The 12,599-nt window shown below is 47.2% G+C and overlaps 1 long non-coding RNA gene across 2 annotated transcripts; it reads right to left on the minus strand.

Annotated features, from left to right (window-relative positions):
* Positions 1-10,017: 10,017 nt before the first annotated feature.
* Positions 10,018-11,582, minus strand: LOC106004130. Of its 2 annotated transcripts, none has more exons than XR_001177002.2 (3): positions 11,468-11,582; positions 10,833-11,260; positions 10,018-10,461 (listed from the first exon to the last, which is right to left on the minus strand). It is a non-coding gene; the product is annotated as an uncharacterized LOC106004130 (long non-coding RNA). The 2 variants fall into 2 exon arrangements; XR_006605786.1 differs by lacking the exon at positions 11,468-11,582 and adding an exon at positions 11,407-11,466.
* Positions 11,583-12,599: the final 1,017 nt, after the last annotated feature.

The raw sequence follows: 12,599 nt of genomic DNA on the forward strand, positions 1-12,599 counted from the left end.
ACCCCGGGATCATGACCAGAGCGGAAGGCAGCGGCTTTAACCCACGGATCCACCCAGGCGCCCCTGAGCGCTACTTTTTGCTGCTGCCCCTCGGAACAATTTGTTACTTAAACTGTAACCCTTGGATTTTACTAGTCGCCAAACACATTTAGATATGGCCTTAAGAAATACATATACTGGGCGCCTGGGTGGCTCAGTGGGTTAAGCTGCTGCCTTCGGCTCAGGTCATGATCTCAGAGTCCTGGGATCGAGTCCCGCATCGGGCTCTCTGCTCAGCGGAGGGCCTGCTTCCCTCTCTCTCTCTCTGCCTGCCTCTCCATCTACTTGTGATGTCTCTCTGTCAAATAAATAAAAAAAAAAAAAAAAAAAAAAGAGAAAGAAAAAAAGAAATACATATACTGACAACAGGTCTTTGGGGAGAAGGACGATGTACGGCTGTGAAGCTGGGCAGCTGGGGATGCCCGGCTTGCTGAGGGCTGAACGCCGCCCCTTCACAGAAGCGGGGCAGCCTGAACGCCTGGCCCGCCCAGGGCGGAACACCGCCTGCTTCAGGGAAGCTGAGCACCCGGGAACGCTGGGTCAGCTCAGGGTGGAACGAAAACCGCCTGCTTCCCTTTTTCGTCGTCGCTCCCTTCTCTTCCCAGAAGTGCCCGTTGTTAGTTAGAGGAGTCCTTTGAATGTGCTTGGTTAACTATAAACCTTACCCTCCTCCTTGCTTGCCTGCCAGACATGTCTAACGTTTGACCTTCATCAATCCTTCTGATGGCTATTGTTTTCTATCCAATAAAAGTGAAACTGTGGAGTTGCTCATGGCAGCAGTCCTTTTCGATTGTTGTCCCCTGATCCCAGTCTTTTGCAGCTGACTTGTTTGTGCCTAATTCTTCTCTCGTCCCCGACTGGAAGCGGCGCTTTTAAACGTTATCGTCTGTTTCCAAGTAAACGTGGTTCGGGAAGGAGAGCGCGGGGTGAGCCAGAATGCTCCAGACACCAATTTTACTGTCGATTTTACCGATCCCTGCGCCAGTGTGGCCATGAAGGTCCGCAGTCGCCCGCCCGTCCCCGCGCGTCTGCCGGAGCTGTCCAGTCTCCCGCTGGTCCTCTGGCGCCGCGCGGCTCGACTTCGGTGTGAGGAAGCGGGAGAAGCCCCGGGTGTTTGCGCCGCGCGAGCCCCCGTGGTCGCTTGTGGCGCTGCTGGCCCGGCCCGGGAGGCGCCTGAGGGACGAGGCCTCTTTCCCGTCCACGCTGTCCCGGAGCCGCCGGAGCCGGGCGCTCCCGCGCCGGAGCTGGCCTTGTTGCTCTTAGGACACGTCCTAACGACATGTCGCTGGCCTGTGAATGACACGACGGGGTGACCGGTGCGTCCTCTGCTCCGAAGCATCTAAGTCGTCGCACACTTCCCGAGGGTCCGCTCCTCCGAGTTAACCTGGAAGCGCAGCTCGAACCCAACAAAAATGCCGGCAGTGTTTTCTCTCTCGGAAGTGCACAAGCGGCGGTAATGTCCGAGCGAAAGTAAGGTGCCGGATGCCAGGAGTCCTCTGCAAGAGAAGCCGGACAGCGGGCGGACCCTGCAAGGGGCTGCCGCGTGCCGGGGGCGCCCGCTGGCGGGTCGAAACACCCTGTCCCCTCCTGGTCTCCGCGCGGCGAGTGGGAGCCCTGCGCCGTGGGTGGACATCGCATCAGGAAAAAACCTCAGGGGCGCCTGGGGGCTCAAGTCAGTTAAGCCTCTGCCTTCCGCTCAGGTCGTGATCCTGGGGTCCTGGGATCGAGCCTCCAGTCGGACTCCCTGCTCAGGGGGGAGCCTGCTTCTCCCTATGTGTGCGCTCCCTCATCTCTCTCTCTCTCTCATATAAAATCTTTTTTTTAAAAAATAAAGTATTAAAAAAATAAAGCATTCTAAAAACTTTGTCTAATTTAGATGAATGGATAAAGAAGGTGTGGTATATGTACAATAACGGAACATTACTGGGCCTTTAAAAAGAATGAAACCTTGGGGCGCCTGGGTGGCCCCGTCGTTAAGCCTCTGTCTTCGGTTTAGGGCATGATCGCAGGGTCCTGGGATCCAGCCCTGCATCGGGCTCCCTGCTCAGCCGGAAGCCTGCTTCTCCTTCTCTCACTCCTCCTGCTTGTGATCCCTCTCTCGCTGTGTCTGTCAAATAAAATCTTTAAAAAAGAAAGAAAGAAAGAAAAAGAAATCTTGCCATTTGCAACCATATGGATGTAACTAGAGGGGATGATGCTAAGTGAAAGACAAATACCATATAATTTTATTCTTAACGTGGCATTTAAGAGACAAAAAGACTCTTCTTTATATAGAGAACAAACTGATGGTTATCTGAGAGGCGGTGGGTCTGGTGATGGGCAAAACAGATTAAGGAGGTTAAGATTACCCTTATCTTGATGAGCACTGAGTAATGTATTGAATTGTGGAATCACTATATCGTACACCTACAACTAATGTAACACTGTGTGTTAAATATACCAAAAAAATATTTAAATTTAAAAATTTAAATATAGAAAAAAATTTAATTTTTAAATTTCTTATAAACATATAATGTATTTTTAACCCCAGGAATACAGGTCTGTGAATCGCCAGGTTTACACACTTCACAGCACTCACCACAGCACACACACCCCCAACAATGTCCATAACCCCATCACCCTCTCCCGACCACCCACCCCCTAGAAAAAAATTTTTTTAATGATTATAACTTTCTGGTATTGGCTCTTGAATTGCCAGACAGCAGAAGAAAATAGAAAGTCAGAAATACTACCAAATACAGAAGGAAATTTAGTGTATAATAGTTGGCAATTCACTGGGGTAAAAATGGACTTTTTAATAAATAACCTTGGGGAATAACTAAATAACTAGACCGTCATTTAGGAAAAAAAGTAAAATTTGATTCATACTTCACATCATGCAAAAGAATAAACTCCAAATCGATCAGAGGTTTAAATTCATACAAGTACCAGAAACATACAGAGTTGCCTTCATTTGTAGCCTGGATGTGTGAAAAGACTTTCTAGTGATGATGAAAAATCCAGACTTGAAAGAAAAGACTGCTACCAATGAGAATGTAAAACTAAAAAGTACTTTTGTATGGCAAAGGACACCATAAGCAAAGGCAACAGACAAATGACAGGAGAATATTTACAACCTCGTATATATCAGATAATATACAAAAGACAAAAACCAAAAAACTTCAAGCAACTTCTGAACTAATTTAGAAATTGTTCTCATAATAACATGAGTGTCATGATTTGGAAGCAATTCTGTATGCACTGTAGCATTCGATAAATGTATTGATGGGAGTTGGTGTTTTCCTGTGGCACAAGAGAGATAAATAAGGGGTGATGGAAGGTAAAGAAGCTGTGATGTTGGATTGATATATACTCATGATTAAAAATGTGAGTGTTGGGGCAGTTTGGTGGCTCAGTGGGTTAAGCCTCTGCCTTCAGCTCAGGTCATGATCTCAGGGTCCTGGGATCGAGCCCCATATCGGACTTTCTGCTCAGCAGGGAGCCCACTTCTCCTCTCCCTCTCTCTGCCTGCCTCTCTGCCTACTTGTGATCTCTGTCAAGTAAATAAATAAAATCTTTTTTTTTAAATGTGGGTGTCTATCTCACCCAGGTGATCAAGGTTAACATCACTAGTGATATCATTTTGATAGTGCATACTTTTGATGAGATGTGATTAAAAAGGCATTTAACCTCTGTGGTCTTGCTCTCCAAAACATATAACCACAGTAGAATTAGAAAACAGCAGACAAATACCAGTTCAGGAACATTCTACATAATATGTGACCAGAACTCCTCAAAACTATAAAGTTCAGTAAAAACAAGGAAAGTCTGAGAAACCCTACAACCAAGAGTAGCCTAAGGGGACATGACTGCTAAAAACAATCTATCCTGAATTAGATCCTGGAACAGAAAAAGGACAGTAGATAAAAAACTATGAAAATTACATAGGAATAAAGTATGGACATTAGTTGGTAATGTATCAATTTTGGCTCATTAATTATAACAAAAGTACCATACTACCATAAGATGTTAATAGTAGGGGACAGAGGTACCGGGTGTTTGGGAATTCTGAACTATCTTTGCAGTTTTTCCATAAATCAAAAACTTCTAAAAAAAAGAAAAAGCTTGAACTTCCTCATTAAACTCTTACCATTTCCTTTCAAAAATGTGTTTTGGGGCAACTGGGTGGCTCAGTGGTTTAAAGCCTCTGCCTTTGGCTCAGGTCATGATCCCAGGGTCCTAGGATTGAGCCCCGCATTGGGTTCTCTGCTTAGCAGGGGGCCTGCTTCCTCCTCTCTGCCTGCCTCTCTGCTTACTTGTGGCCTCTGTTTGTCAAATAAAGTCTTTTTAAAAATGTGTTTTTATATTTTCTGTTTCTATTTGGTGAATGGGCCTGGAAGCAGTGTTGCCCCAGAGTAATGAACATAAAAACCTAGTGCCCAGACCTTGGTTTCTAAATACCATTCTCCAGTAAAAGAAACCAAAGCTTCTTGGAGACGTGTCTGATTCTAGGACTGGAACAGGGAAAGTACACGATGAATATGGGAATTTTCCTGTGCCAAAGGAAAAAAAAAAAAGGGCAACGCTCAAAACCCTGGGAGGATTCCCTGCCTTGAACAATGATAGTGTAATTGCACTAAACCAGCCATCATGCTCTTAAAAAATGAGATAATGTGTAGGAAACAAGTCTTTTCAGATATTGATAAGTAGTGCAAGACTTTGATCCCTGAAAGAACGGACGTAAATGAGATCCTATCATTGCAATGGCTTTCTCTCCGAAGACCTATTACATACCACAGAGTAAACAGGAGGAACCAAGGCAGAGCACCGATTTGCTACGTTGACACAAACCAACAGTTTGGGAAGCCGGAGTGACTAGAATTTCTGGGGCAGAGTGTGGAAGAAGAGTTAGTATTTCCACAAAACAAGAACTCGGAATCTGAGGGTGGGGGAAAGTCTCCCTATGCCCTCTGAGTTGTAGAGGAGCCAGCATGGTGGAACCTTAGAGAAAGCTTTGTTGACGGACATTTGCTTCATGACATCACGAGGCCACAAGCTCTCATGGAACCAGAACCGAACAAAGTCTGAGCTGGCCCCTGGAGGAGAAGGCGGGATGGTTCCTGGAGAAGAAGGTCACTGGCCCATTTCAGGCTTGTGCTAGGCTGACATTTCCAAGAAATGACCACAGGGGATAGAATTAACATCAGGGTCCTTGGTCAGACTTGTAGGGTTGGTGGGTTGGCTGCGCCTCCAAGACTCTGAGCATTAGGCAGAGGGACGACCTCACTGGGAGCAAATACGAGCTGGGACACAAAAGCCGCAACATGCTGCAGGTCCCCAACCAGGGGTGGGTTCAGTAGCCAGCCAGCGTGGCCAGACTGGACTCAGATCGCAGGTAGATGAACTGAGTTGCCTTCTCAGCTAGTCCTGATTTGTGGGGTAAGGACTACATTTCCCATAAGTGACTGTGGCTCCAGGCCCACCATCTCCCTCTTCTGCTGAATGTCCACCTCAGCCTAATCTGGGAACAGAACGGCACCAGAGGATAAGGAGAAAGGGTTTGTATTTTATATATATATATAGAAAAGATTTTATTCATCTGTGAGAGAGAGAGCAGGGGAGGAGGGGGAGGGAGAAGCAGGCTCCATCCCCGGACCCTGAGATCACGACCTGAACCAAAGGCAGATGCTTAGCGACTGAGCCACCCAGGCGCCCCTGGATTTTGTGTATATTTTAATGGTGGAGTGACAGGATTGGCTGGTTTATTGGGTGAAATAGCAGGAGAAACAGGAGAAGTGAAAGATAATGTGAGGAAACTCCGAGCTGAGTAACAGGAAGAACGAATGTGCTTAACTGAGATAGAACACCTGAGAGGGGTGCATCTTTGGAGGTAAGAATGGGTGGTTAGGAATGTGATAGATTGAAATGACTGTGAGACACGCAAGTGGGAATATTGAGTATCATTTTAGGGGCAGTGTCTGGGATAGAATCTTAAATAGAAAATACTCTTATCATGTAGCTAGTTTCTATTATGTACTGAGGCCAACCAATTTTTTTCATTTATTCTACCTTTTATTATGCTCAGAAGTTGTTTTCATACTGTAAACTGTAATTGTTCTTTATTTTTCTGTAGAACGTTATGTGGATATCTAAAAATGCATGTACATTGTTTGCAATTTGTTATGTTGTAAAGTGTGATGAATCAATGTTATCTGTAATATTTGTACTTTTTTTTTAAAGATTTTATTTATTTGACAGACAGAGATCACAAGTAGGCAGACAGGCAGGCAGAGAGAGAGAGAGAGGAGGAAGCAGGCTCCCCCACAGAGCAGAGAGCCCCACATGGGACTCGATCCCAGGACCCTGAGATCATGACCTGAGCCGAAGGCAGCGGCTTAACCCACTGAGCCACCCAGGCGCCCCTGTAATATTTGTACTTTGAAGATTTATTAAAGTTTTCCTCACAGTCTATAAAAAATTGTACATACTACATGGCTCTTTTAAAAGAATGAGTAGGGACATGTGCATGGCTCAGTTGGTTGAGCTGGGCATGGAGCCTGCTTAAAATTCTCTCTCTCCCTCTCTCCCTATTTCGTGACCTTATTTCAGAAAGCTGTGTGTATGTTGTGTCTTTTTCAAGATTTATTCATTTATTAGAGATAGAGGAGCAGGAGAAGGAGCAGAGGGAAAGGATTTCATGCAGACTCCCGGCTGAACGTAGAGCTTGATGGAAGGTTCAATCTCGTGACCCTGAGATTATGACCTGACCCTGAGATCACAGACGTGCTCAACTGACTGAGCTACTAGGTGCCCCAAACTGTGCGTGTTTTAACCAGACTTATAGAGTTGTGTAACTAAACCACCTGCCATCACTGCCTATTCACACTAGAAACTTGAGTGGCATCCTGAACTCCGCTCTGCCTCATACACCAAACCTGCGGAGTTTACTTTCCATATAGAGGTTTTCTTTCCTGGTGAACAGAATGCATTTCATCAGTGCTATAGACTGAATGTTTATGGCCCTTAAAATTCATGTGTTGAAAGCTAATTCCCATTGTGGTTGTATCAGGAGGAGGGTCTTTGGGAGACTATGAAATCACTAGGCAGAGCCCTCATGAATGGGTTTAGTGCACTGAGAACAGAGGCCCTGGAAATCTCCCTTCTCCTTTCTGCCATGTGAGGGCACAGGGAAAGGCAGCTGTCATGTACCAGAAAAAGGGCCTTTTCTGTATACTGTACCCTATGCATCCCTTCATCTGGAAGTATCTGTATCCTTTACTGTATCTTTTTATAATAAATGGATAAATAGTAAGTAAACTTCTGACTCTGTAAGCCATTCTAACAGATTAATCAAACTTTTGAAGGGGGTCATGAGAACCTCTAATTATAGCTCATTGGTCAGAAGCATTGGTTATAACTGGGACTTGAGCCCTTAATCTGTGCGCTGTGATGCTAAACTCAGGCACACTGGGTCAGAATTGAGCTACATTTTAGGGCACTCAGCTAGTGTTGCGGAATTGCTTGATGTTGGGGGGAGAAAAGCCCTCACATTTCTGGTGTCAGGATACTAAGATGAGTAGTAAAGAAGAAACACAAGAGGAAGAGTGTAGGTTGTCTTTACAATAACTTAACAAAATATGTTTGATGCATTTAAAGCAGTGCTAAGAGGGAGCTTTATAGCACTAAATGCTTACATTAGAAATAAAGAAAGGTCTCAAGTCATTATTTCTAAGTTTCTACATCAAGAAACTGGGAGAGCAAAAATGAACCCAAACCAAGTAGAAAGAAATAAAAGCAAGGTCTTTCGTAGACATAGATAAGCTTTTTCTAAAATTCACATGGAAAATCATGCTCTAAAATAGCTAAAATAATTTTGGCAAAGAACAACAAAGTGGGAGAAATTACCCAACACCAATACTTAACTCCACTGGTGCAAGACAATGTGTAAACAGACATGTAATCAAGACCAGGTAACAGAGACCAAGGGATATAAACGTAGGTCAAGGGAACAGAAGAGAATCCAGAAGTGAGCCCACACAAATATACCCAACTAGTTTTTATTTTCAGTTACTATTTTTCTTTGAGAGAGAGAGGGAGTACACACAGGTGCAAGCCGGGCAGGGGCAGGGGGAGAGGCAGAGAGAATCCTAAACAGGCTCCATGTCCAGTGCAGAGACCCATGCCGGGCTTGATCCCACAACTGAGGTCATGACTTGAGCTGAAATCAAGAATGGGACGTCTAGGGGTGCCTGGGTGGCTAAGTGGGTTAAATCCTCTGCCTTCGGCTCAGGTCATGATCCCAGGGTTCTGAGATTGAGCCCCACATCCAGCCCCGCATTGGGCTCTCCACTCAGCGGGAAGCCTGCTTCTCTTCCTCTCTCTCTCTTGCCTGCCTCTCTGCCTACTTGTGATCTCTGTCTGTTAAATAAATAAAATCTTCCCAAAAAAAAAACTTAAAAAAAAAAAAAAAGGAATGGGACGTTTAACTGACTGAGCCACCCAGGCACCCCTCAACTAATATTTAACAATTTTAATAATGTTTAACAATTCTTAGCAATTGTATTGAGATATAATTCACATACCATGCAATCTCTTTGAAGTGTACAATTTAATGTTTTTTTTTATTATATTCATAGGGTTGTACAACTCACCACAGTCTAACTTAAAAGTATTTTTGTCATTCATCACAAAAAGAAATCTGTATCCATTAGTGGTCATTCTTTGTCTCCTCCCATCAGCTCTAAGCAACCACTAAAATACTTTGTCTTAATGAATTTGCATATTCTAATTATTTCCTATAAGTAGACTCATACAATATGTGGTCCTTTGTGATTGGTTCCTCTCACATAGTGTAGTTTTCAAGGTTCATCCATGTGGCATGTATACTGGCACTACATTGCTTTTATCACTTTTTATGGGTGAGTAGTAACAGGCACTTGGGTGGTTTACACTCTGCCGACTATGAATAATGATGCTATGAACATTTCTGTACTAACTTTTGCATGTATGTAAGTTTTCATTTTTCTTAGGTATGTTCATAGGACTGAAATTGCTGGGATCATAGGGTAACTATGCTTATGTGGAACTTTATGTGGAACTTCTAGAATGTTTTTCAAAGTAGCTGCATCATATTCCCATCGTTAACACTGAGGGTTAAATTTCTCCCCATCTTTACCAACACTTGTTATTTAACTTTGATTCTAGCCATCCCAGTGGGTGGTAAGTGGTGTGCCATTGTGGTTTTGATTTGTATTTCTCAAGGGCAATGGATGTTGAGTCCCTCTTCATGTGCTGATGGAGTATTTGTGTATCTTCTTTGGAGAAATATCTATTCAAATCCTTTGTCCATTTTTAAATTGTCATTTGTGTTAGTTTTAAGTGTTCTTTTCATATTCTGAGATAGAAGTCCTTGTTAGATACCTGAACTTAATTTTTTCTTTTTTCTCTCTTCCTTCTTCTTTTTTTTTTTTTAAAGACTTAGAGAAACCAGGAAGGAGGGGCAGAGGAAGAGGGAGAGAGAGACATAATTTTAAGCAGGCTCCATCTCACAACCCTAAGATCGTGACCTGAGCTGAAATCAAGAACGGGACATTTAGCCGACTGAGCCACCCCAGGCACCCCTGAGCCGATTTCTGATAAAGGTACAAAAGCAATCTAATGAAGGAAGGTTAGCCTTTCCAACAAATAGTGCTGGAGCCATTACACATCCATAGCCAAAAAAGAAAAAAAAAAAAGAAGAAGAAGAAGAAGAAGTTTAACCCCCTGCTTCTTAAAAAATTAAAGTAGACCATAGATTTAGACTTGCTCTAGTACTAACCAATGAAAAAATAAATGGATTGCATCTTCATTATGACAACTGAAGGCAAAATAAATGGGTCCTTTTTTAATTTTTTAAAGATTTTATTTATTTATTTGACAGACAGTGAAATCACAAGTAGGCAGAAAGGCAGGCAGAGAGAGAGAGGAGGAAGCAGGCTCCCTGCGGAGCAGAGAGCCTGATGCGGGGCTCGATCCCAGGACCCCAGGATCATGACCTGAGCCGAAGGCAGAGGCTTTAACCCACTGAGCCACCCAGGCGCCCCTAAATGGGTCCTTCTATCTCTGAGGATTCTGTATTTATTTCTACTTCCGAAGATTATGTAGTTTATGACATTAAACTTAGATGCTGGGCAGGCATGTTTGTTGATTATCAATTTGAAATTGGAAAACTGTATTTCTTATATATATCAAAGTAAATTTGATTCACTTAGTGACCACCGCCAAGATTCATAGACGGTTCTGCCAACAAAAGAAACTTAAGAGATAATGGCTGAAAAGAAAAATGTTACCACATGCTTTCAAGCTAAAGATACCCAATCTCTATACACTTGTGAAATGTAGAAATGGCTTGCAAAAACCTGGAAATTGATACGTCTTCACTTACATAAGGTTTGTCTGTATGGCCTGAAACGACAAGGGGGGGGGGGAAGATCATCAGAACTTCAAAACTCAAACACAAAACCAACTGCAATTTTCCTTGTGTTCCTTCTAACTTTTTACACAGGAACAGTTTTCCAGTGTCGCCGTCTTAGTGCAACGCAACAGCTCCCGTTCCTCCTTTAAAAAATAGAGGATCCGGGGCGCCTGGGTGGCTCAGTGGGTTAAAGCCGCTGCCTTCCGCTCAGGTCATGATCTCAGGGTCCTTGTGTCAAGCCCCGCATGGGGCTTTCTGTTCAGCAGGGAGCCTGCTTCCCCCCCTCTCTCTCTGCCTACCTCTCGGCCTACTTTTGATCTCTGTCAAATAAATAAAATATTAAAAACCCTACAGGACCCACCAGCACTTTGAGGTATGGCCTCCTCGCCCCACGGTTTTGATGAAGCGGGACCGTGCTCCAACCCGTAGACGTGCAGTTAACCCTCCTTCCGCTCGCGGCCGTGCTGTCTGCGCCCGTCTTTCTGCGACTGTTCACGTTTCAGGGAATCTCCCCACAACGATCCGCGTTTATAAACCTACTCGCTGGAAACTGTCATCGCACGCGCTCCTCGCCGTCGGTGGCTGCGGCGGAAGCCCTGAGGCGCGGAACCCGACTTCGGCGTGGCTGAGGCCCCAACAGGCGCGCGGCTGGGGCAGAGCAGACCGAACGACGTATCCCCGCCGCTTTCCGTCAGAGCACCTGTCCTTCCGCGTCTGTAGCTCTCCAGCGAACTCCTCCCGCCGCAGGAGGGTGGGGGCTCTTCTCCGCCCCCAGCGCCTGCAACATGCCTGGCACACAGTCGGTGTTCAATAAGTGAATGGTGAGACAAGAAAGCCAGAAAAGGAACGAAGGGGACGAGACCCCAGCAAGCCGCGCTCCCGCCCACCCGCACACACCCCCTGGGCAGTCCCCTGCTGCGCCACGCCGGACTAACCAGCGCCCCCAGCTCCCTTCTCGCCTCGCAACCAGAGGCCCCGCCCACCGCGCACGCGCACCTCGCCCCCTCCTCCCCGCCGGCGTGCACCCCGGCTTGGGTGTCTTCGGGAACTGGGCTCGCTGCGCCTGCGCACCCGGTCGTTCAGGCCGGGCTGAGCCAGCCCTGTGTCTGGGTTCGGAGGCCCGGGGTTTGGAGAACGCGCAGCACGACTCGGGGGCAGGAGCAGGAACCGCCCGCCGGGCCCCACGGAGGGCAGTCCCAGGATGCCCTGCGCCGCGCCCGGCCCGGACTCCACTTCCCAGTGGCCCCTGCGGCCGGCTCCGCTGCCCGCCCGAGCGCCTCGGCCCCTTTGTGAGCCTGCCCGTCCGGCCGACAGCGAGGCCCCGCCCCGGCCCGCGGGGCGCTGGGCTCCCGGCTGCCGCCGGTGCGGAGGGAGGTGCCGACCCGCGGGGAGGAGGCGGTGAGGACGCCAGGGGCAGGCGTGCGCCCCGGCAGGCCTGCGGGGCTGGAGCGGGCGTACGAGGGGGCCTGGGACCGTGGGAGACCGTGTCGCCGTGTGTGAAAACTTGTCACAGTGTGCGTGCCCCTGTGTGTGACTGTGCGAACGTCTGTGACCATGACAGTGACGGTGAGTGTGCGGCTGTGTGGCCGGCCATGTGAGACGGCGTGAGGCTCTCGGACCTTATGTTGCTGTGACAGTGCGACCCACCAGGCGTGCACTGGTGCCAGGCTGCCGGGAGAGCTGCCCGCCCGAAGACTGTGTGGCTCCGGCGGGGTCGGGGGGCGGGTGCTTGGGGAGGCCAGGGTGCTCGGAGCGGGGAGACTGTGTCGGGCAGGAGAGCCTGACAGGGACTGAGATGAAGGGGAACGCTCGGGTAGGGAAGGAGAGGGGGAGCCCCTACTCCGGGTCTGGAGGGCCGGCGAGCAGTCTCCAGCCTTCTGTGGCACGGAAGGAAGATCTTTCCTTTCCTCTCCTAGACTCTTCATGTATGTTCTTGGACAGCCCACCTACTGTGTGCTGTCCATGAACAGGCATGACTCCTGGTACCGAGCGCGAAGCTATGCCCACCACTATGCTAAATGCCTCCTGTGGACCGTCTCAGGGTCCTCCCAGCAACGGATGGGAGGCAGGTACCATTTCACCGAAGAGGAAACAGGTTTGGAGCGGTTACTGGGTCATGCAGGTTGCA

This window comes from Mustela putorius, unplaced genomic scaffold (genome assembly GCF_011764305.1).
Source record: "Mustela putorius furo isolate JIRA1106 unplaced genomic scaffold, ASM1176430v1.1 tig00000196_pilon_pilon_pilon, whole genome shotgun sequence".
NCBI lineage: Eukaryota > Metazoa > Chordata > Mammalia > Carnivora > Mustelidae > Mustela > Mustela putorius.